The 22,148-nt window shown below is 43.2% G+C and overlaps 1 pseudogene; it reads left to right on the top strand.

Annotated features, from left to right (window-relative positions):
- Positions 1-15,163: 15,163 nt before the first annotated feature.
- LOC122467067 lies at positions 15,164-22,014 on the top strand (annotated as a pseudogene).
- Positions 22,015-22,148: the final 134 nt, after the last annotated feature.

The following is a 22,148-nucleotide window of genomic DNA, read 5'->3' as shown; positions in this document are numbered from 1 at the left end:
GAGAATGTTAAGGACCTGGAGACTGGGATGTTAGATATCATTCACACATATGTGAAATTCTCTTGAGATGATTCTGGGAATTGGGGTGAAAAGGAAGTCAGTGGGTCTGGATGATAAACTTTTCAATCTAAGTTGGGGGAAGTTCAGGCGGTACCTAAAAAATCATGATAATGGGGAGTTGGGGACAATGAGATGCTTGGCTTAGTACCAAGGAGAGGGGGATGTTGCCCAAAAGCTGAAGAGGAATTTGTTTCTCTTTCTGAAGTTTCTCTGCACATTTTCGGCACCTGTATAGATAGGCTATGTTTCATATGGCCTCCTGCTATAACTGACCTCTTTTCAGTGTCTTTGTTTTACAACATTGTTAGGTCCTTGGGGACAGGTATAATATACTCTCACATTGAAGGTACTTAATAAATGCTGGTCTAAAAATGGAGAGTTGGACAGATTGGGACTTGTGTTGGGTGCATTACCTGAAACAAATTGGTGAGAGCTGTATTTTTTTCTCCACCAGTTTGTGTTTTCAATGGGAATACCCCATCCCCTAAATTCAAGGTCTGAGGATGGCTGGCCTCACCTGGAAAATACCAGAAATGTTAGATTCCCATATGTATCACTGCCTGGGACCTTGGGGTCTGGAAGTGTCCCTGAAACCTGAGTGTGTTCAGGCTCTTGGTGACCTGACACCTGATGGGGAAACACAAGGAAGTGGAAAAGAAGCCAAACCCAGAAGTGGCTGCTGAAAACCAGAGACTCCAACAGAAGATGAGTTGTACAATGAACAGCAAACTGTATACAAAGGCAAATATTTAATTTGAGGTGGAGCCTTATTTTCCTTACATCAAAATAATACAGACCTTGGATCAAAGCTTCTGGGATTAATGACAAAAAAATTAAATTAAGTGTAATTATATGCCACTCAAAGACTCCTGGGAAGCCATTCAAATATGCAAGAGTCCTTTGTGAAAGGTGGTGTTAGTTCTTCCTGATTGGGAAGGGCAAACTGAGGAGGAGGTTGGTTGAGTAGAGGTAATTATGTTTGATAAACTCAATTACCACTTCTCAGCAGCTGTAATGGGTTCTGCTCAAACAATGGAAAAATGATTATGTACCCTGTCCCTTTGATGATCCAAGTGAATAAAAGAAGAAATCACAGAGTTTCTAGAACCTGGCAACTTCAAGGCAAGACCAGATCTTAAATTTTGAAAGATACTTCAGGACTCGTTAGTACACAGGGGACTGACCCATTTAGCCAGCTGGTGGATAGCAGGTATTGGATGCCAGGGATGTTGGTAGCCCCCTGTAGGCAGGTACTATGTTTAACACTCTTTGGTATTCTGCACATGGCGTGGGCATTGGCCACAGTTGGTTTGGGAATGCTCTGTTTTGCTCCCCTGAATAAGGAGGGATGGATGTTTTGTTTGTTTTTTGATATAGTTGGTTGCACATTTTTCCCTTTGTGGTGGCTGTAAGAGGCAGCTTTAGTTCACACCTTGATTCTATGGTTAGCCCTTAGAGAATTAGGTCTGTAAAAATAAAAACAAAAGCTAGCTTTAGCCATGAACGAGTTAAGAGTTGCCTGGATTCATAGTAGTCTTTTCGTATCACTATGAGTGAGTGCCCCAAAATGTTTTGCCTTCCCGATTTGTTTACCCCATCTTTCTTTTAACCTTCTGACCCACATGTCCAGTGGTTTACGGACACCTTACACAGGTATTTGAGATTCAATCCTCCCCTTCTCTACCCTGTGCCTAGCTATCCTCCCCTGGCACCCCTGCCCAAGCCCTCAGGGTGACCTAGGGACCCCTTTCTCTCTCTCAGTTCGATTGTGACTTTCCAAGTTGTCTTCTGCCAACTTCCCTCTAAAGTCTGTCCTCTTTCCTCCAACCCCCTTGACACAGTCCTAACTCCTGCCCTTGGTACTTGTCACATTGATGGGGGCAGCCCATCTCTAGCTGTCCTCCCTGACTGTCCTCCTGCTGAACTATCCTCTGTGATGTTGCTGGAATACTCTTTGAAAACAAAGGGGAACAAAAGACAAATGGATCACACTGCTCATGGCCTATTGGTGGAGGATGCAGACTCTGGATTAAGAGGCCCACTCCACCATGTCCTGGTTGCAAAACCTACTTGTAAAGCCAGGCTCAAAAACGCCTTACTGTGTAAGATCCCGACTTACTGTGACAGTTCAGCGAACAAACCTTTCTTGGCTAAGAAAATGAAGCTTGAGACGTTGCCATTTTATGAAGTTTCTCACATGCATATAACCCTCGGAGCAAGCTGTGGCAGCTTCAGATAAAAATCAGATGAGCCAAACCAGCCACAGTTTATATATGAGTATGTCTTAGGGGAAGGAAACTGGCCTTCAAAAGGTAAGGGGGAAAAAAAAGATAATGTTAAAATGATTGTTTGCATGGCAAGTAATAACTTAAATAATTTTAAGTTATTAATGAAAATTTTGTTTTTTAAATGTTTATTATTTATTTAGAGAGAGAGAGCAAGCTAGTATGGGGGAGGGGTGGAGAGAGAGAATTCAAAGCAGACTTTGTGCTGTCAGTGCAGAGCCTGACGCAGGGCTTGATCTCAGGTACCAGGAGATCATGACCTGAGCCAAAATCAAGAGTCGGACTTTTAACTGACTGAGCCACCCAGGCACCCCTGCTGTGACATCTTTACATGTAGCTTCATGGATTTAATGATTCTTGCTCAGGGCTGTGTAATATTGCAATGAACGGGCAGCTCATAGTTTAACAAAATAGTCCCCTTTCATTGGAAAGCTAGGTTGTCTCTGTTTAAATTTGACATGGCAACACTGGTGATAATGAGTTTCTGAAAAAGGAATGTCTTGAGGGCTAACTAGGGAACAGTTTACGAAAGGAAAACTAAGCTGAGGACCCCAAAGGTGGTCAAGAAAATGACACCGGCATAAGAGTGGACCATTGTCCGTCTGTCTCCCCGGATGATGCTTGAGGTGTTATGTTCTTCTGGATGTGGTGGAGTTCTGAATACCTGTCACTGTACTGTGTTAGGTCCACTCAGATGCTGTGTAAAAGTGACTGTATTTTATCAATCTCTGCACAGCAGGAGAAGGGTGGGCCTTTCTCTATATAATAGTCTGATCCTAAAAATCCAAGCACCACATTTTTGCTTTTCATAAGGATAATTCCCTTTACAAGACCTGTACCTAATTATCTCTAACTAAAATGTTTTATTCCTGATTACATTGGTGGGGCTTCTGATTGGGAAAGGAGATGGAAAATAGGGAGACTTTAAGCTAAAAGCCTGGGATTCCCTGTCTCCTTAAAGATTGATGGAAAAACAGTAAATTAAAAACAAACAAACAGCTAGAAAGTAAGGTGAACCACATTTACTAAACTTCAGACTCCACTGTGGTAGATTCTGAGAATCTCAGCCTTGGAAAGGACACTTGGTCCCTCGCTCTGCTGAGTGTATGCTCTCTGAGGTCTCTTGAAGGATGGCATGGAGCCTTTGGGGCTAGAACATTTGCTGGGGTGGGGAGGTCACTACCTCCATGAGATGCTCTAATTGCGGGCAGGCTCTTCTTCCAGTGGTGATGTCTTCTGCCTCCCTTGGAGCTTCCTGTGGTGGTCCTTGGTTCTGCCCTGTGTGGCGGCCCCAAGCAAACCTATTTCCTCTCTCCACCTTCCAGCTGTTTGTGGCAGTTATTATGCCTGTCCGGAGTCAGCTCCTGTCCAGTCTAAATACCCTCATTCCTACTTGTTCTTCAGCAGACGAGGTTCCCAGCTTGCCATTCTGCTCTGTCTCCTCAGGGAAAAGGCCATCCCGTCAATGTCTAGCAAAGGAGTGGTACTCATGAGGTTTCTGGGACTTGGACTTGAGTAATCCCACCCGATGAGAGTAAAGCCTCATTGGATAGAAGAAACCTTCCTGCAGTGATTTTTTTTCTTCTTTGTGGGACAGTGAGAGTAAGAAACAGGAAAAACAGACCTACTGATTCCACCCAAATTTAGTTATTCATGGGCTCTCTCCAATGATGAGGCCAGTTACTTCTCTGGGTCACTAGAGGTCATGAGGGGGAGGATGGATAAAGGTGTATCAGAAAAGAAGAGGTAGACTTGATCCATTTCTTCCCAGAACAGAAAAAATAATCTCTTTTATTTGTGGTCCTAGAACATAAGAGCTAGAAAATTCTTAGACGCCATATCCACCAATCTCTAGATGTTCATACAACAAAACTGATACCAGACTGATCTGCCCAAGGTCACAGAGAGATTTAACAACAGGCCTGAAACTATAGCCCAAATCTCTAGGGTACTTTCCATCAATTTCTGCTGCCTCTTCATCTCTCCTCTACCTGCTCTCAGACTGTACCTTTGTGGGCAATCCCCCAGTCCCCAAACCTCTTTGTCCCTCTGACCATTATTTTTATCTGAAAACTTCATTGTGAAAACACAAGCACCAAAGTAAAAAGATGCCTTGGCACCTTCCCCCCCCCCCCCCCCATGAGAATCTTTTGCACTGTGGTTTGTGGAGGAAGCTGACGTTAGCAATGTAGGTGACGTGGTGGTTATCAAGAGAGAACAGTGGCCGTTGAGATAATGTATGTGTCTAAATATGTCAGCAGGTGCAAGAGCTGTCTTGTCCCACTGGGGCTACAGGAAATGTATACACCCAAATATTCGGGTCACAGATAGGTCAGAGAGATAGCATAGTACCAGGGGTCAAACCAACCACAGTGTGGTTTTGATAGACACATAGCCTTCCCAGAGCCAGCGAAACAGAAATGCCCATCTCTAGAAAATGTCTTGAGTGTTCATATGGGCACCCAGAAGGAGAAAACTCATTTAAATGGGAATTTTTGCAGAGTCAAGGTCCATGTTTAATTTTAATCTGTGGTCTACTCACTGCCGCTAGAATGTATCTTGGACATTACAATTTGTTCTTTTGTTTCTCCAGGCTTTGCATTCATTCTCTTATCCAATAATTATTTCAAGTGAACCCTTTAAGATTCACCTGGAATTCTAAGTCCTTTGGGATGCCTCTGTTGTCCACCCCAGCCCTCAGGGTTCTCTCTCTGCTCTTCACACTGCCTATACTCCCATCTGCTTTGGACACTTACTGCTCTCATGGGTAGGCTTGAACTCACTAACTGGATAACCAAACCAAACATTTGTTTAGCCATTGGTAGCCAATCAAGTTCATGTCTATCTTCATATTTCATTGCCAGAGCATTAGGTAGATATTATTATCATTCTCATTGCAAAAGTGACAACATTGAGGGCTCCGAGAGATCAAGAAACTTGCTGGTCACATGGCTGGAAGTGATGGTGCAAGACTCAAAACTCAGCTTTGTCTGGCTGAAATCTTCTACTTTTTCTTCTTTTTAAAAAATTTTTTTTAATGTTTTTATTTATTTTTGAGACAGAGAGAGACAGAGCATGAGCAGGGGAGGGGCAGAGAGAGAGGGAGACACAGAATCTGAAACGGGCTCCAGGCTCTGAGCTGTCAGCACAGAGCCTGATGCGGGGCTCGAACTCATGAATCGCAAGATCATGACCTGAGCCAAAGTCAGATGCTTAACTGACTGAGCCACCCAGGCACCCCTACGTTTTCTTCTTAACCACATTATACTTGTCTTTTTATGGACTATGTTTTAGACACTTTTATTGTGAAATATACACTGAAAAAGTGCATAAAGTGCATCTGTATATATAGTTTGTTATAAAGTGAATGTCTGTATAATGAAATAGCCAACACTCCACACACCTCTGTGTATCTTTTTCTAGTATAATCCAGCCCCTCTGGTCCCCCTACAGGTAGCCATTAGCCTGAGTTTCTGTGTATATAAAGCTAAACAAAAAATTAGTTTGCTTGTTTCTGAACTTAATTGAAATGAAATTAAACTATATTCTTTCTGGCCTTGCTTTTCTTGTTTGACATGATATCAGGAATATTTTTCCATGATCACATGTACAGTTGCAACCTGCTCACTTTCACCACTTTATAATATCCCCTTGCATGAATATAGTAAGAAGAATTCATTCACACTATACTTGTCTTAAACTTCCTTTTTTTCTGTTGATTCTTACACACCGTACCCAACTACGTTCTCACTGATTGAATTGTTCTGATGTTTTTCTACTCTAGTTTGATAGTTATAGAAGGACATATTCACTTGGAAACTGTCATGGAAATATGGAAATGTTGGATTGTACTTGTGGCCATTTTTGTTTCTAGTGTTATGCTAATTGCTTGGGCTGAGCCTGGCAGAAGATGAAATATATACATTGCCACCATAAAGCAACTTGTTAGTACACAGCAATCACATTATGCCCTACCCTCCAAAACAGAAGTCAGTTTCTGGGGCAGAGGAGGAGAAGAAGAGGGCTACTGAGGTGGCCTAAACAGAACAGATGACTTGGTATCTGAGATCTAGTGAAATCTCTCAGTTTTCATCTATGTGTCTTAGGATCCATATCAATTCAGTTCAAGTTTTCTATTTAAACTGGGAGTTTGATTTTGTTTGTTTCTCGGGTTTTTTTTTTTTTTTAATGTGGGCTCTGGTTGGGCTCTAGGATGAACTTGAAAAAAGAGTTCCAACTTCTTAATTTGAAATTATGTTACCAAATTAGTAAGAGTCCGTCTTATACTGGGTGCCAGATCTGATAGGCAGTCTTGCTAACTGTGAATGAAGATCGTTTCATTTCTTTTTTTTTTTTTACCCCATATGTATACTTATTATTTTCTTTTCTTACTGCAGTAGCTAGACTTCCAGTGTGATTGTGAAGAGGAGAGATGAGGGGGCACATCTCTGCGTTGTTACTGATCTTAGGGGGAAAGCAACCCATTTATCCCCATTAAATGTGATGTTAGCTATAGGTTTCTTGTAGATGTTGTATATCAGGTTGATGAAGTTGCCCTCTATTCCTAGTTTGCTGAGCGTTTCCTTTTTTTAAAACCACAAATGGGTGTTGGATTCTGTCAAATGCCTTTTCTGAATCAATTAATATGACTATATGATTTTACTTCTTTAGCCTGGTGATGTGGGTCACATTGACTTTTGGATATTGAACCAGCCTTGCATACCTGGGATAAATTCTGCTGGATCATGGTATACAATTCTTTTTATACATTGTTGGATTGTATTTGTTAATATTTTATTGAGTATTCACCTTGATTGATTTAAGCCCCAGCCGTGAATAAATCATTCCCTTGTTCAAAAGCCTCAACGGCTCTTAATTTCAAGCAACTAAAATCCAGATTTCTTACTCATTCAATGCCCTCTATAATCTGGCCTCATATTACCCTTCTGTGCTTCCTCTCTGCCACTACTTTCCATGATATACTATTTCTGTAAACATTTTCCTTTTCTTTCTTTTTTTTCAAGCTTTTATTGAAATTCTACTTAGTTAACATATAGTTTCAGGAGTAGAAATTAGTGATTTATCACTTACATAAAACATCTAGTGCACATTACAACAAGTACCCTCTTTAATACCCATCACACATTTAGCCCTTTCCCCTGCCCACCTCCCCTCCAGCAACCCTCGATGTGTTCTCTGTAGTTAAGAGTCTGTTTTATGGCTTGTCTCTCTTTTTTCCCCCATGTTCATCTGTTTTGTTTCTTAAATTGCACATATGACTATCCCTAAACATCTTCTATACTTTCTTATCATCCTGTGCCGAATTATCTTATTCCCTTCATTTGGGACTAGGCATAACGTTCAACATTTTCCCACTCCCATTTTTTAAAATCCCATTTTTCTTCAATACCCAGCTCAAATTACATTGGGAATTGTGTCTTTTCATCTCTGTACCTCCTGAAACACAGTGTCTCCTATATAAGGTGCTTAGGAAAGGATCCTGGAATTCAACTTTGCTTCATTTCTCAGAATCTGGCTTTCAGTCTTTATTTTTTGATCTCAGATATTGAGGTCATCTAGTTCAGCAGTTCAAGCAAAGTGGCGATCCCCCTCTCTATTATCTCAGAAAAGTCATTTCTGTGATGAAGCATCCACTACCTCATGGCTGGTTCTGTTGCTGGATTTTGTAACTGTGAGAAAGTTTACATGATATTGAGCCAAGTTTTGCCCACTTACGACTTCTGTCATTGGTGTAGCAATCACTAGCTTTCATGAAGTGGTTTCAGGGAGACAGCTTGGTGGAATGGAAAGGGCCTAGGATTTAGCATTGGGTGGTCAGAGTCCACTCTGCTACTTACTAACTGTACTGTCTTTGATGAGTCCAGGGATTTGCCAGTGCCTCTGTTTTCCCATCTTTAAAATGGGGGTAGTGCTACTTTTTGTAGAATTGTCAGAACAACAAAATGTATGTGTGAAATAAATGATGTAAAGCTTCAAACATAGCAGCTGGAATAAAGTACTCACCAATTCAGCAATTATCGAGCTCCTACAGTACACACAATACTAGGTGTCATGAGGAATCAAACATGTATAAACTTTTCCTCCTCACTTAAGGCTAGTTTGAGTTAAATTAAATTTGGTTTCAAATTTGTTGCTCCAGATGAATAACAGGAGAAACTTAGTTCCTTCACTTGCCTGTGGGATGAGGCCAGCTTGGTAGATGAGGATTGTGATTTCTGTTGGGGGCAATGTCATAGTTTCTTGGCATCAGGAATGAATCAGAATTAATTGATCCATGATCAGTTTAATTTAAATCGCCAGTGGCAAGTTTGGAAAGGCCCAACTGTCAGTATGATGCCTGCGTGGAAAGGAAAAAGTGAGACAGACCCTCAGGGTGTTTGGTGAGTTGAGTGAGCTGTGGACAGTTGAGCAAGGGAGGGGGGAGGGACAAGTGAGAATTCCTTAGAACTTTCTTTTCACGTCATCAGAAGACTTTGTGGTGACAAGTGTCTATTTTCATAGACAATAATTCATAGTGATGTCCAAACCTTTTTTTCATTTTAGCATTGGTATATTCTTCCCCCTTCTTTCTCACGCTAGCGTTCTCATTTTTTTTTTAATGTCTTGTAAAGATAACTGCGTGTGTAGCTCATTTTAGTTAGATCCTGCAGTGTTTCTTGTTTGTTTGTTTGTTTGTTCGTTTTTTAAATCCATGAGCTGGTATTAAGGTTCTAAGTGTCCTGGGCACTTCATTAAATGTTTTGTGGTCTTCGTGGGCAATTGGTAATGGCTGTTTTGAACATTTCCTAGGCTAATGTGCTAGTGGTCACTCTCTATGACATTTAGCTTTTGGGACCTTGCCACAGGTTGGAAGAGATGCAGAACCAATTCCTGTGGGAAACTTTGCTGCTGGTCTTGGCCCTGTTCTGGGTAGGGGTTCAGTGGATTTTTATGCTGGCTCCAATCCTGATTAGGCTCCATAACTTGGCAAAAGAGGACACTGCCTCCATCCTCCACTTGGCTTATGGCCAGAGCATATTCAGCCATCCTTTAAGAAGAAAAATAAAGCTTTTGCCTGATAGTATAACTTCAAACTCTGCAGCTATCTTCTTATCAGTAGCTCATCTTTAAAAAATGTTTATGGAGGATTACTTGAAGGATAAACCATTCGTCTGTTTCTCTATATTCTAAATATTATCCTTGGGTCAAAGGCTACCATCAGGTGTCTGTAGGCTTGGACTGCAATGTCCTGGTCTTTCAAATAATTCAGTCTGATGATTTGAACTTTGGCCTGTGCCATTAATCTATACTGAAGGATAGCCCCTTGAAACCTGCTGTTGTATTCATTATGGGTCATTCTTTTTATTATTACTATTTTTTGGATACTGTTTTTAATTTTTTTTCTTAATATATATCCAAATTAGTTAGCATATAGTGCAACAATGATTTCAGGAGTAGATTCCTTAATGCTGCTTACCCATTTAGCCCATTATGGGTCATTCTTGAAGGTAGAATTCATTCCAAACAACTACCTTTGGGGCAGGGAGAAGATTCTCCCTGATTTCAGTACCAGCATAAGCTATGCTTCATCTAGGCACCTATTTTTATCTTTTAGAAGCCAGGAAACTTGTAACTAATGTTATCCTCTGTATTTGCCCTGGGGAGCGTACTGTCAAATTTGTGGTCCTCTCTCTACCTAGCATTGTGTCTTACTCCTTTGCTTTATCTCTTTTGCCTACTTTATTTTTCCTTCAGGCCAATTTTCTCATTGAAACAAAACTCTCATTGTGTTGTATGGATGTCTGTACCTGGTAACTGGCACAAATCCCTCCATGAGCAGGTCAGGGCAAGTCTAAATCTTTAAAAGACTACTCTCCTTTGACGAAGGTCAGCACAGCATATGGGAAATTCCAGAGGAAAGAGCAAAGGGAGGCACTCTTTAGAGAACAGAGGTCAGCATTTGCTTGCATCTCAGTTCTGCAGAACTCTCATCTGTCATTTGTTGCATGCAGTAAACTCAGGCCGCAAGGTTCGGCTTTCTCAGGAAATCATGGAGATGCTGCAGAAATGAAAGTCTGGGCCCACTGACCAGAAATGCAGTTATACTGGGTGGGTGTTTGGGGCCACAACCAAAACCAAACACACCCTTTGTCAGAACCCCACAGCCCCAGCCTGCCTCACCTCTCGGGTGACCAGCAGCTGCTGTGAATACCCACCTACTCTCTGCATGGCGGAGTCTTCAGAGTTCCGTGTGTCTGTGTATCTGCCTGCATCTGCGGGCCTCTGATTAATTTCTTTAATTAATCCTTTCACCTGCCAAACAGACAGATGGGCCAGTGAGCTCTGTGTAATCCTGGCAAAGAGGTAGATGACCCCTAGAAGAAGGCATGGACTCCTTAAGGTGAGAATGTCTTCCTCAGCCATCGCCTCTTTCCTTGAGATGCCCTCCCTCCTGTGCTCTGTGCCCACCACTCAGGCCGTTGTAGGCTATGCTCTGCATATGTGTGCTATGGCGTCCTTCAAGCTCACTCAAGTTCTTTAAGTTCAGTCCACACCACTAACAGCCCCCCACACCTGGCATTATTCCGGACTTAGGTCTGGAGCATGCTTGGCCCTTAAATTCTGCTGTCCCTGTGGCTAGGCCATTTCATTTGTCCATGGCTCTACTCTAACTAGATTTGAAACTTCTAGAGGGCAGCATGTATACCCAGACCTTGATCTTCTATTTCTCACAGACATTAACATGGTTCAAAGCACCAGTAGGTACTCAAAAATGTCTCCTCCTCTCCTCCTGCTGTTCCACATCGTCCTCTTCTCTTCCTCCTGTTTCTCCTTCTGCTTGTGGGTCTCTCTCTGTAGGGACAGTTCTGCTGTGGTAACATGTAATTCCCAAATCTCAGTGGCTTATAAAACATAGGTTTGTTTCTGCGTCATGAAGGCCACTCTGGCTCTGCCCCATGTGTCTTCTCTTCTAGGAACCCTGCTGAAGGGGTGCCCTGATGTGAGATGAGCCATGGCTGTAGGAAAGAGTGAGAGAGAACTGGAAGAAATTCCCATTGTCCTTAAGGCTTCTGTCCTTCCCGTTCACATCTCATTGTCCCAAGCCACGTCATGCGGCCCAACCTGACTTAGGTGGAGACTGTGAACTCCACCTGCAGGAAGGCAATGGTGGGATGTATGATCAATTTTCAAGGAAGGGAGCCAACAGTTGGGCACGATGAGACATTTTACCATAGACTTCTTCTAGGTGCCTGGCCCTCCTGGGAGCATCACATAAAGCATGTATGACTATCTCCAGGCACAGTAGTTTTATGGCATGTGACAATTTTAGACCTGTTTTTTTTAAGTTTATTTATTTATTTTGAGAGAGAGAGAGAGAGGAGAGAGAGTGAGCAAGCAGGAGTGGGGGCAGAGAGAGAGAATTCCAAGCAGGCTCTGCACTGTCAGCGCAGATCCTGATGCGGGGCTGGAACTGTGAGATCATGACCTGTGCTGAAACCAAGAGTCAGATGCTTAACCGACTGAGCCACCCAGGCACCTCAGCCCTGTTTTATAACAAGGAAACAGAGGCTCAAGTAATTTATTTAAGCAGCTCTGAAATGAATGAATGAATGAATGAATGAATGAGTGTCCACATTACTTTCAGCTTTTCTTGGCAACTGCTAATGCCCAGGTCCCATCAGCACTTTTCTTCTCCAGATGAGGCTACCATTATCACTCTTACAGTTCTCCGTGTGATCCTGTAGAAGAGCACCCCATAGGTCTCAGGATGTTATTTGTTATCTCTCCAGATTAAGTTATTTTCATTTCAGTGGGGATTTCTAAAGATGCCTCAGTCCCCAGTGGTGAGTCTAGTGGTGGAAACTTCAAGTACTAGCCACATGTAAGACTAAAGGAAGCTTGTTGATAATATCTGTTAAGCCTCTCTCTCTCTCTCTCTCTTTTAATGTTTGTATTTAAATTCCAACTAGTTAACATACAGTGTAATATCAGTTTCAGGTATATAATATAGTGATTCAACACTTCCATACAACACCCAGTACTCATCACATCAAGTACACTTCTTAATCCCTATCACCTATTTCACCCATCCCCCCACCCTGCTCCCCTCCGGGAACCATGAGTTCATTCTCTATTATAGGTAAGAGTCTGTTTCTTGGTTTGTACCCCCTCTTTTTTTCCTCTTTCCTCATTTGTTTCTTAAATTCTACATATGAGTGAAATCATCGTATTTGTCTTTCTCTGACTGACTTATCGCACTTAGCATAATATTCTCTAGCTCCATTCACATTGTTGTAAGTGGCAAGATTTCATTCTTTTTTAATGGCTGAATAATATTTCATTGTGTGTGTGTGCGTGTGTGTGCGTGTGCGTGTGCGCATGTAAGGCCTCTTCTTTATTCATGCATCAGTCGATGGACCCTGGGCTGTTTCCTTAATTTGACTATTGTAGATAATGCTGCTATAAAGATCAGGGTGCATGTATCCCATTGAATTAGTGTTTTTGTATTCTTTGGATAAATATCCAGTACTGCAATTGCTTGATGGTAGGGTAGTTCTATTTTTAACTTTTTGAGGAAATTTCATACTGTTTTCCATTGTGGCTGCACCCATTTGCATTCCCGCCACAAGGGGATTCTCCTTTCCCCACATCCTTGCTAACACCTGTTGGTTCTGGCGTTGTTATTAGCCATTCTGACATGTGTGAGCTATTATTTCATTGTGGTTTTGATTGGCATTTCCCTGATGATCAATGATACTGAGCATCTTTTCATGTCTCCATTGGCTATCTGTATGTCTTCTTTGGAAAAATGTCTATTCATGTCTTCTCATTTTTCCTCTCTCTCTCTCTCTCTCTCTCTCTCTCTCTCTCTCTCTCTCAAGCTTATTTTATTTTGAGAGAGATGGAGAGCAAGCAGGGGTGGGACAGAGAGAGAGGGAGACAGAACTCCAAACAGGCCCTGCCTCATCAGCAGAGCCCAATGCAGGGCTCAAATTCATGAACTGCGAGATCATGACCTGAGCTGAAATCAAGAGTCAGACTCTTAACCAACTGAGCCACCCAGGCACCCCAAAAAGGTGATTTTATTAAAGCATAGGGACAGGACACGTGGGCAGGGAGAGCTGCCTCATTTTTCCTCTTAATAAATGTTCCTAATTGCTGGTCTCAAATAATTAATGGGTCTTGAAAGCATTTTCATGGGTGATCAAAGATGTATTTTAAAACATGAAATAAAATAGAATGGGGTGAAGAGTATCAGATTGCATCACGTACAATAAGGCTAAGTTTCATCAAACTACTGTCTCTATTATGTATGTGTATGTGTTATATGTATGCAGAATTGCAATGTAAAACATATTTTTTGTTGTTGTTGAGTTTACATCAAAAAAGCTTTGAAAGCCATTGCTTTAAACAATGTCTTTTTCAGTTGATTCACTGGGTCTATCCTGAGATCCAGTTCAATGAATATCCTTCAAGGCCAAAGTTCACCTTCATTGTGCTGTTTCACCATGGAGGTCTAACCTGGATGACAAGGATGGCTTCTCCCTGTCTTCCAGGTGTCCAGACCCTAACCTACAACTAGGATGCTGTAGGCTTCTAGAAAAAGATGTGTTTATTAGGTTACCTTATATCTGCAAGAATGAAGTGGTTGATCAAGACACTCCTTAAAAAAATTTTTTTTTAAGTTTTTTTTTTATTTTTGAGAGAGACAGAGCATGAGGAGGGGAGGGGAAGAGAGAGAGGGAGACACAGAATCCAAAGCAGGCTCCAGGCTCTGCGCTGTCAGCACAGAGCCTGACACGGGGTTCGAGCCCATGAACTATGAGATCATGACCTGAGCCAAAGTCAGATGCTAAACCAGGCACCCCTGATCAAGACACTCTTTAAGGCCACTTTCAGCTCTATGATTCCACAATCCTACATGTTTTGTTGCAGAAAAGGGCAATCCACCACAATGTTATGGTTTGATAATGTGGAACCCAAAACATTTTGTATCTTTTGGACTGTGACCTCCTACCTCACTCCTATGTCTGTGTCACCAGATGTTTTCAAATACCCAAATGTTTGCCAATTCATAGGGATAGTGGACATTTGTTGTTTTTGTCTAACCCCCTTTCCTGCCAGTTCTGCTCCTACTCTCTGTTAACCACATTGAACCCTGACAATTAGACAATGGATAAGTGTGTGGCCCAAACAAAGCCAGCCAGAAACTTTCCTTGAGGTCTTTCTCTGATGAAGCAGAGATAATTTTCTCTTGTTCTGGACTCCTAGATGGACACTCAGAATGATGTTAAGCCCAGGGCCTGATGTGCCTCTCCTGTCCCCCATCTCCACGAGGAGGTTGTATGCAGTAGAGGATGAGGGCCACACTCAGAGAATGGATACGTGGTGGTAGCTTGAGAGTGAAAGACGGACTCATCAGAGCATCCTGGGTTGAAGATAACATGGTTTGAGCTCTTGGATCCATCTGACCTCCTGCCAGACCTATGTCCTTTTTCTGTGTCACATGTACCAACGTATTTCTCTTTTGGGTGTAAACTAGTTTCAGTTTGGTCTCTGTCCCTTGCATCAGAAGGAGTCCAGATCAAACAGTGGATTACAACATTTGGGTGATTTTCTAAAAATATCACTTTTGATCCAATCTGTTCACATGGCTTTCGTTAAAAACCCTCCCTTCTTTCCAAAAGTGTTGAAGCACAAAACATGTGCTCTAAACAATGTTAGATCTAGATAATAATGACTGCAGCTGCTGTGTGTAGCAAGTTGTGCTTCAGTGTTTTTTTCCGACGTTTGCTTAGTGCAAAAAATAACGTGACATGGCTCAAGAGAACCTTCCGGAGAGTAAGATTTATCTCTATTTCTGCCAAAGTAGTTTTTCTGTTTTCCATCTTTTCACGTAGTATTCCCTGCTATGCAAGATAGTATTCCATGATGAAAATCATGGTGTACTCCAAGTTTAGATTTCTATTTTTTTCTCTTAACATAAAATAGAGTCTTCATATCAATCATGATTTCTGTATAACAGAGTTTCTCAACCTCTGCCCTATTGACATTTGGGGGCCTGTCCTATGCATTGTGGCCAGTTTAGCCACTCCTCTGGCTAGAGGGGTGCCCTTAGGTACCTATAGAACTCATTCCCTTCCCTCTCTCCCATTAGGACCACCAAAAATGTCTTCAGACACTGCCAAATGTCCCTGGGCGGGGAAAAATTGTTTCCAGTTGAGAACCATTGCTCTACATTAGTCCTTTGACTCCACACCATGGCCCTCTTAAGTAGGCTCCTATGTTTGGACGTTGAGATTACTCCCAATGAATTGCTGTTACAAATAATGCAGCAATGTATCCCCTGGGCATGCACCTTTTTCTATTACAAAACTGATTTCCTGAAAAGAAATTCATCAAGATCAAGTCGTAAGAACACTTTTAGGAGCTTTCAACTTGATCTTCAAAATACTTCCACTAGTGTGTACTTTCCTGTAGGAGGTACAATGTTAATTAATGAATGTAATTCTTTCCCTGATCTTGCTAGTATAGAGTCGAATATGTTGCAATTTCAGCTTCATGTGGTAAATGGAATCTAGAATTTGGAGTTAGCCTGGTCTGGACCCAAACCTAACATTAGCACTGACAGCAAGTTGACCTCGGGTAGTTTCCTCATCTTTCAGCCCCTATGTCTCATTTGTAAAATGTGCTCAAAAACAACTATTTACTGTCTTTGCCTTTTATCACCTTGGATGCTTGAAGTACCTCTGCCTATGAGTAGTATGCACTGAAAAATATCATTTCTGTTTTACAAAGGCCATAAAGGGGCAGGACTTTACCATGATCAGACCTGTGCTTCCGAGGTGGAGGTTTATTGCATCCGTCAGTTTCCTGCTTCATTTCAGCCATCTGTATGTGCTATGCCGGGTGCCTGCCCTCCTGTAGGCTGTGGGGCCCTCAGAGAAAGGGGTGGGAGGGGTCACTGTCAGACACCTGAGATTATAGGGACGGTAGGCAGAAACAGCAAAGCCAGGGGCTAAATGGGGCAGAAGCCTTTGGTAAGAGCTATGGGTGTGCCCAGGAGGATGGGAGCACCAGGGGCCATAGGGCAGGGGTGGAAGGCTTTATGGGGACCTGGGATGGGCTGCAGGTAAGAGGTATGCTATGGAGACAGAGGAGGACACACAGAGATGGAAATGGGTGTGGCAGTTAGTGGGGACAGCTAGAAGCCAAGAAGGGCCAGGAGCCTGAGCCAGCACAGAGGGGAGGATGAGTGTCCTTGGAGCCAGTGGGACGGGGTGGTAAAGAGGGGGTAGGTAAGGTAGAGCTCGGGGCGAATCAGGACAAGGCGATATAACTGGCCCTGTCCTGTCCTGCTCCTGCTGTTTGGGTGGGTTGGACCAGGTATTTCCAGAGGAATTGCTGAGCGGACCAGAAATCTGGTTTGAGCCCCTAACAGCAGGACTCTTCTTGATGAAAGTGACAGAAATACGATGTGTGCAACTTTCAGTAAAAAGAAGGTACTATTGGTGGTTCCTCAAAAAATTGAAAAGAATTCCTGTATGACTCAGCAATTCTAGCCCAACGTGTATGCCCATCCCCCAAATGAAAATAGATTCAAAAACTTGCACGTGCACACTCGTGGCAGCACTACCCACAGTAGCCAAAAGGTGGGGACGACTCAAACGTCCACCAGTGGGTGACTGGATAAACCAAGTGTGGTATATGCATACCATGGAATATGGTCCAGCCACAAAACGAAATTCTGATACAGGCTTCAAGGATGAAACTTGAAGACCTTATGCTCAGTGAAGAAGCCAGAGACAAAAGTCAACATGTTGTAGGTCTGTTTATAGGAAATGTCCACAACAGGTAAATCCATAGAGGCAGAAAACAGACTAGTGGTTGCTAGGGGGCAGCAGGGAGGATAGAGAGTGACTGCTTAATGGTATGGGGTTTTCTCTTGGGATGATGCAAGTGTGTTTGGAATGAGCAGTAGTGGTTGCACAACACTGTAAGTGTGCTAAATGCCACTAAATTGTTCTTTCTTTTCTTTTTCTTTTCTTCCTTTCTCTTTCTTTCTTTTTCTCTTTCTTTCCTTCTCTCTCTCTCTCTCTTTCCCTCCCTCTTTCCCTTCCTTCCTTCCTTTTTGAGAGAGTATGTGCGAGTTGGGTAGAGAGGCAGAGGGAGAGAATCTTAAGCAGTCTCCATGCTCAGCACGGAGCTTGACCTCGGGCCCATAGGATCATGACCTGAGCCAAAATCAAGAATCGGGACACTCTGTGGACTGAGCCACCCAGGGGTCCTTAAATTGTACACTTTAAAGTGGTTGCTTTTATGCCATGTGAATTTCACCTCCTTAAGAGTCACTCCCATAGCCTCAGGAAGGGCAGGCTCATGGCTGGTCCTCAGGAACAGCCGGAAGCAGGGGGTTCCAAGGCCTCTAGGAGGTTTCTCTCTGTGGTTCTCTGTGTGTCTGTGTCATGCTCACTCTTCATGGAGGAAATGTGGCAGCGGACAGTTCCAGGGTGCCCTGAGCACACAGCCTCCCAGCTTCTCCAGCTTTATGACAGTGTTCCCTTATTGGCCCAGCACTGACCAACGGCCCGGTCCTGTGTCCTTCAAATGCAGCAGAGATAGGGTCAAAAGAGCCTTGGGGGAGTGGAGGAACAGAGGGAGCCAGCAACGGTGCTGTAAGGTTAGCTCTGGGGCCCATGCATAGATTAGATTTCCAAGGGAGCATTAAAAGGTCTCACCAAACTAAGTCCACCTTGCAAATGTAATGTGAAGGTTCAGAGTAAATGTCCCCTTTCACCTTTCTGAGGAGCAGCGCCCTTCCTCAGCCTGTGTGCAGTATACGTCCTGATTCTCCGTACTCTCTCTCACTGGTAGGACCTAACTAGGGCTCCTGCCTCTGCTGTCACCTCTCTATAGTTTGTTTTCCACAAAGCACCAGCCCTTAAAAGGCCAATTAGATCACGTCACACCTTTCCCTAAACCCATCGATGCCTTCCTACTGCATTTAAAATAAATGCAAACCTTCTTCTGGGTGGTACCTCAGTGGCTCTCAACACTGCCTACACTTTAGAATCACCTGGAGTGGTTTTTAAAAGTCCTGATTCTTGGCTTTCCATAGACTAATTGAATAGGAACCTCAAAGTGAGCACATGGGCAGCTGGGCATGAATATTTTCTACAAGCTGTAGAGCTGTTTCTCTATTGCAGTCAGAATTGAGAGCTACTGCCCCACATGGTCTGGTCGCTGGCTACCTGCCTCCCTGAAGTCTCCCTTATCACTATTTCCTTCATTCCAACACTCCTGCCACATTGGCTTTCTTTCTGCTGTGCAAGCTCAGACAAGTTCATCCTGACTGCAGGGCATTTGCGCTGACTCGTTGGCTTGGAATGCCTCACGCTCATGTCTTCACTTGACTGGCTCCTTTTTGCTTTTGCAGATCTGTGCTCGGATTTCACCTTCTGACCCTCTGCCTGTTTTATCTGAAGTTGTTTCTACCTTTTCCTCTTCAGTTGCTTTCTGTCAGGTTACTCTGTTTCCCCTTTTTCACAGCACTTGTTACCAGCTGAAGTAAACTTAAAAGGAAATCTGTCCATGCCCTGTGTCTCCCATGGAAATGTCAATTTCATGAGAAAAGGGGCCTTTCATGATTTATCTTCAGAATCTATAACTGTGCCTGACATTTAGTGTATGGCTGGACCCTTGCATCTCCAATTCCACATCGTGTAGACATGGGCTATCTACATGGCTATTGAGCACTTGATATACGGCTAGTTCGAATAGAGATTAAAAGTAAAATACACACTAAATGTTAAAGTCTTAGTGTGAAAGAATGTAAAGTACCTTATTAATAGTTGATCATTTCAATACGTAATAAGTTTTTAATGTTTCTGATAAACTGAGTTAACTAAAACATTGAAATTAATCTCACCCGTTTCTTTTTACTTTTTGTAATGTGGTTATTAGAGAACATTACATTATACTCAGTTCAGATTAGGTTTCTATTGGCCCACTAAGGAGTTGAAGGGGCACTTTGTCCAGGGTTCATCTCCACTGGCCCCCACAATTTCATAGCCCTGCACTTGGAGTTCTGGTTCCAAGAAGCCTCGTGGGTTTCTGGTTTCTGCATACAACATCCATGGAGCTGCCAGGCTAAGGACATTTATCACCTTGGCTTGAGCCCCCTCCCTTGCCTCTGGTGTTTCCTCCCTTTCTCACTGTTAGTCCCTCATTATACTCTTTTGAATTTTTCCTGTAATCTTTTCTATCAAAATCAATGCCATGCTACTTGGCAATCATGTTTTCTGTTTTTCATTATATCTTTATTCATCTTTATAAAGTTCATTTATTTTGAGAGAGTACGCATGAGCAGGGGAGGGACAGTTAGGGAGAGAGCATCCCAAGCAGGCTCCACGATGTCAGCTCAGAGCCTGACACGGGGTTCGAACTTATGAACTATGAAATCATGACCTGGGGCCAAAATCAAGAGTTGGACGGTTAACCGACTGAGCCACCCAGGCGCCCCTTCTGTCTTTAAAAGGGCCACAAAAAACTATTCAAAAAAGAACCAGAGTTGTGAGCTGGATGGGACTGTAGGGAAAATTTTATAAATTATGAGACTTGACTTCAACGAGGCTTCACTTAAGGTCACCAGGGAGATCATCAGGGAGTCCAGACTCAAGTGCAGAGGTCAGTAAGGTGTGTAAATTAAGAAGTGATGTATGAGATGCAGCCCCTGTGCTCTGGAGACCTTCAGTACAGGTGGACAGGCAGGTGTGAACAGATGAGGACATAATACACTTGCCCCAGGACATGAGAAGGAGGGGGCTTGCTGGGGATCCAAGGGTTGGGGCTGGTGCACAAGGGAGATTCCTAACAGGAGGGAGCTCAGGAGATGGAAGACATCTACTTAAAGAGACCGGTTTGGCTCCTTCCCAAGCCCTGTTGTGACCCAGGCCACAGGATTGTGGTTTGCCTAGACTTAGATAATTTTCTGAGGGAGTCCATCATCTTTGTGTCCAGGGGTTTCTGAGGATATGAACCAAGGCTTTAAAATCCTTACTTTGTCAGTCTGATGGGACTTCTAAGTCTATGAAAAACCATGAAATAAACCCATTCACTCATTCATTCATTCTCCAAGGACACTTGGAGAACCTGCTATGTGTTGGACACTGTGCACACAGAGTTGACTGAGACATGGTCATGTGGTACCACAAGGGAGGTCGTCTGAGGACAAGGTGAGGGATGGAAAGAACCCGGGTCCTCAGTGGTTGTCTGAATGAGCCAGTCCTGCACTTTGCTCGGTGTCTGGATCTTCTTATTTTAAGGCATTGTCAGGCAAGCTTCCTTGTTGCTTAAGCTGAAGCTGTCCTGATGGGACCAGTGTTTCTCTGGTGACATTTTTACCCCTGGCTGTGTCCCTAGGAGCCTTCTTCATCTCTCTTGTAGATCCCCATCGCTCTGAGGGAGATAAGCTATAAAAGGTACAGAATTAAGTGAGAAAGATGAAAAGACATGGTTTTCTGTGGGACATTCACTTTTCATTGATTTCTTTCCTACCTTCCAGCTCACCAGCATCCCCATTCCTCGTGTCCTTTTAATCCAGCTTAGACACTCCCGCCTGTCATTGCAGAACCCTGAAACCCCACCTGGGTCAGTTTTACTGGCCACCGTCTTTGTACACTCATGCTTTCCAATCTCAAGTAGACTCTTGGGACTGGTCAGCAGTTGTACTACATTTCTCTTGTCAACTCATTCTCTCATATCCCACAAGGGCTACTTTTAAAACCCTTTATTTTTGCAAAATTCCATTTCACTCTTCAGCATCTCTGATATTGCTAGGAAAATTCAATTCCCACACCAAACCTACAAACCAATTAGTATTTTTACCCCCCCCCTTCCCCTTTCTATTCTTATAAACAAGGTGCTCCCTTTTCTTTCTAAAGCCATCCATTCCTCTTTGCTTGGCTTTTACCCCTTGCACCAATTATCAATCATTTCTCACTTTTGTAAGCATTTTTAATTTTCTCCTATCTTAAGAAAAAAAAAAAAAAAACCCAAGCCCTCCTTCCTTGATCCCATGACCTATTATAGCTATCACCCTATTTTTTACCCTCTCCCCGCCCCCATACAACCAAACCTCTTGCAAGAGTTGTCTGCCCTTGTTGCAAGACTGTTGGGATTTTGAGCCAACTGCTTCGGTTGGGCTCCCCTCTTTCTTGGCCTGAGGCACTGAGTAGGCCCAAGGGCAGAACATGATGGCTGTAGGACAGCCTCGCTCGCACTCTCCTCCCTCCTGCCTTCACTGCTGCTCTTCATGGAGATGCAGATGTACAGCCCTCAGGTGGCCTCCACCGAGTGACTCACCATCCAGGGCACCCTGCTGGGCTCTGGCCTTTTCATCTTCTCTCTTACTGCCTTCAGTAATCTGGAAAATCTTGTCTTTGGCAAAGATTCCAAGCAAAGATCTTCCCTGAGATTCTTCTCTGCCTCCTGTTGGCTCTCTGCATCTAGCCTCATCCACTGAGTCTGCGTCACCACCTGCTTTGTCTTCTCCAGGGTTGGCCTGTGCTACGTCAACAAGATCTCCTCCACTGTGTATCAGGCAACAGCTCCAGGGCTCACACTGGCCAAGGTCACTAGGAAGGGCAAAAAGAGAAACTGTACTTGAATGTCCAATAAAGTTGATTCTTTGTTTAAAAAAAAAATATTGTTGGGATTTTGACTGGGATTGCATTGAATCTATAGATCAATATGGGGAGAAATAATCTTTTCAATATTGTCATCAAACCACGAATGTTTTCA

This window comes from Prionailurus bengalensis, chromosome A3 (assembly GCF_016509475.1).
Source record: "Prionailurus bengalensis isolate Pbe53 chromosome A3, Fcat_Pben_1.1_paternal_pri, whole genome shotgun sequence".
NCBI lineage: Eukaryota > Metazoa > Chordata > Mammalia > Carnivora > Felidae > Prionailurus > Prionailurus bengalensis.
The sequence above is the reverse complement of the archived record's forward strand: the minus strand, read 5'-3'. Positions and strand labels throughout refer to the sequence as shown.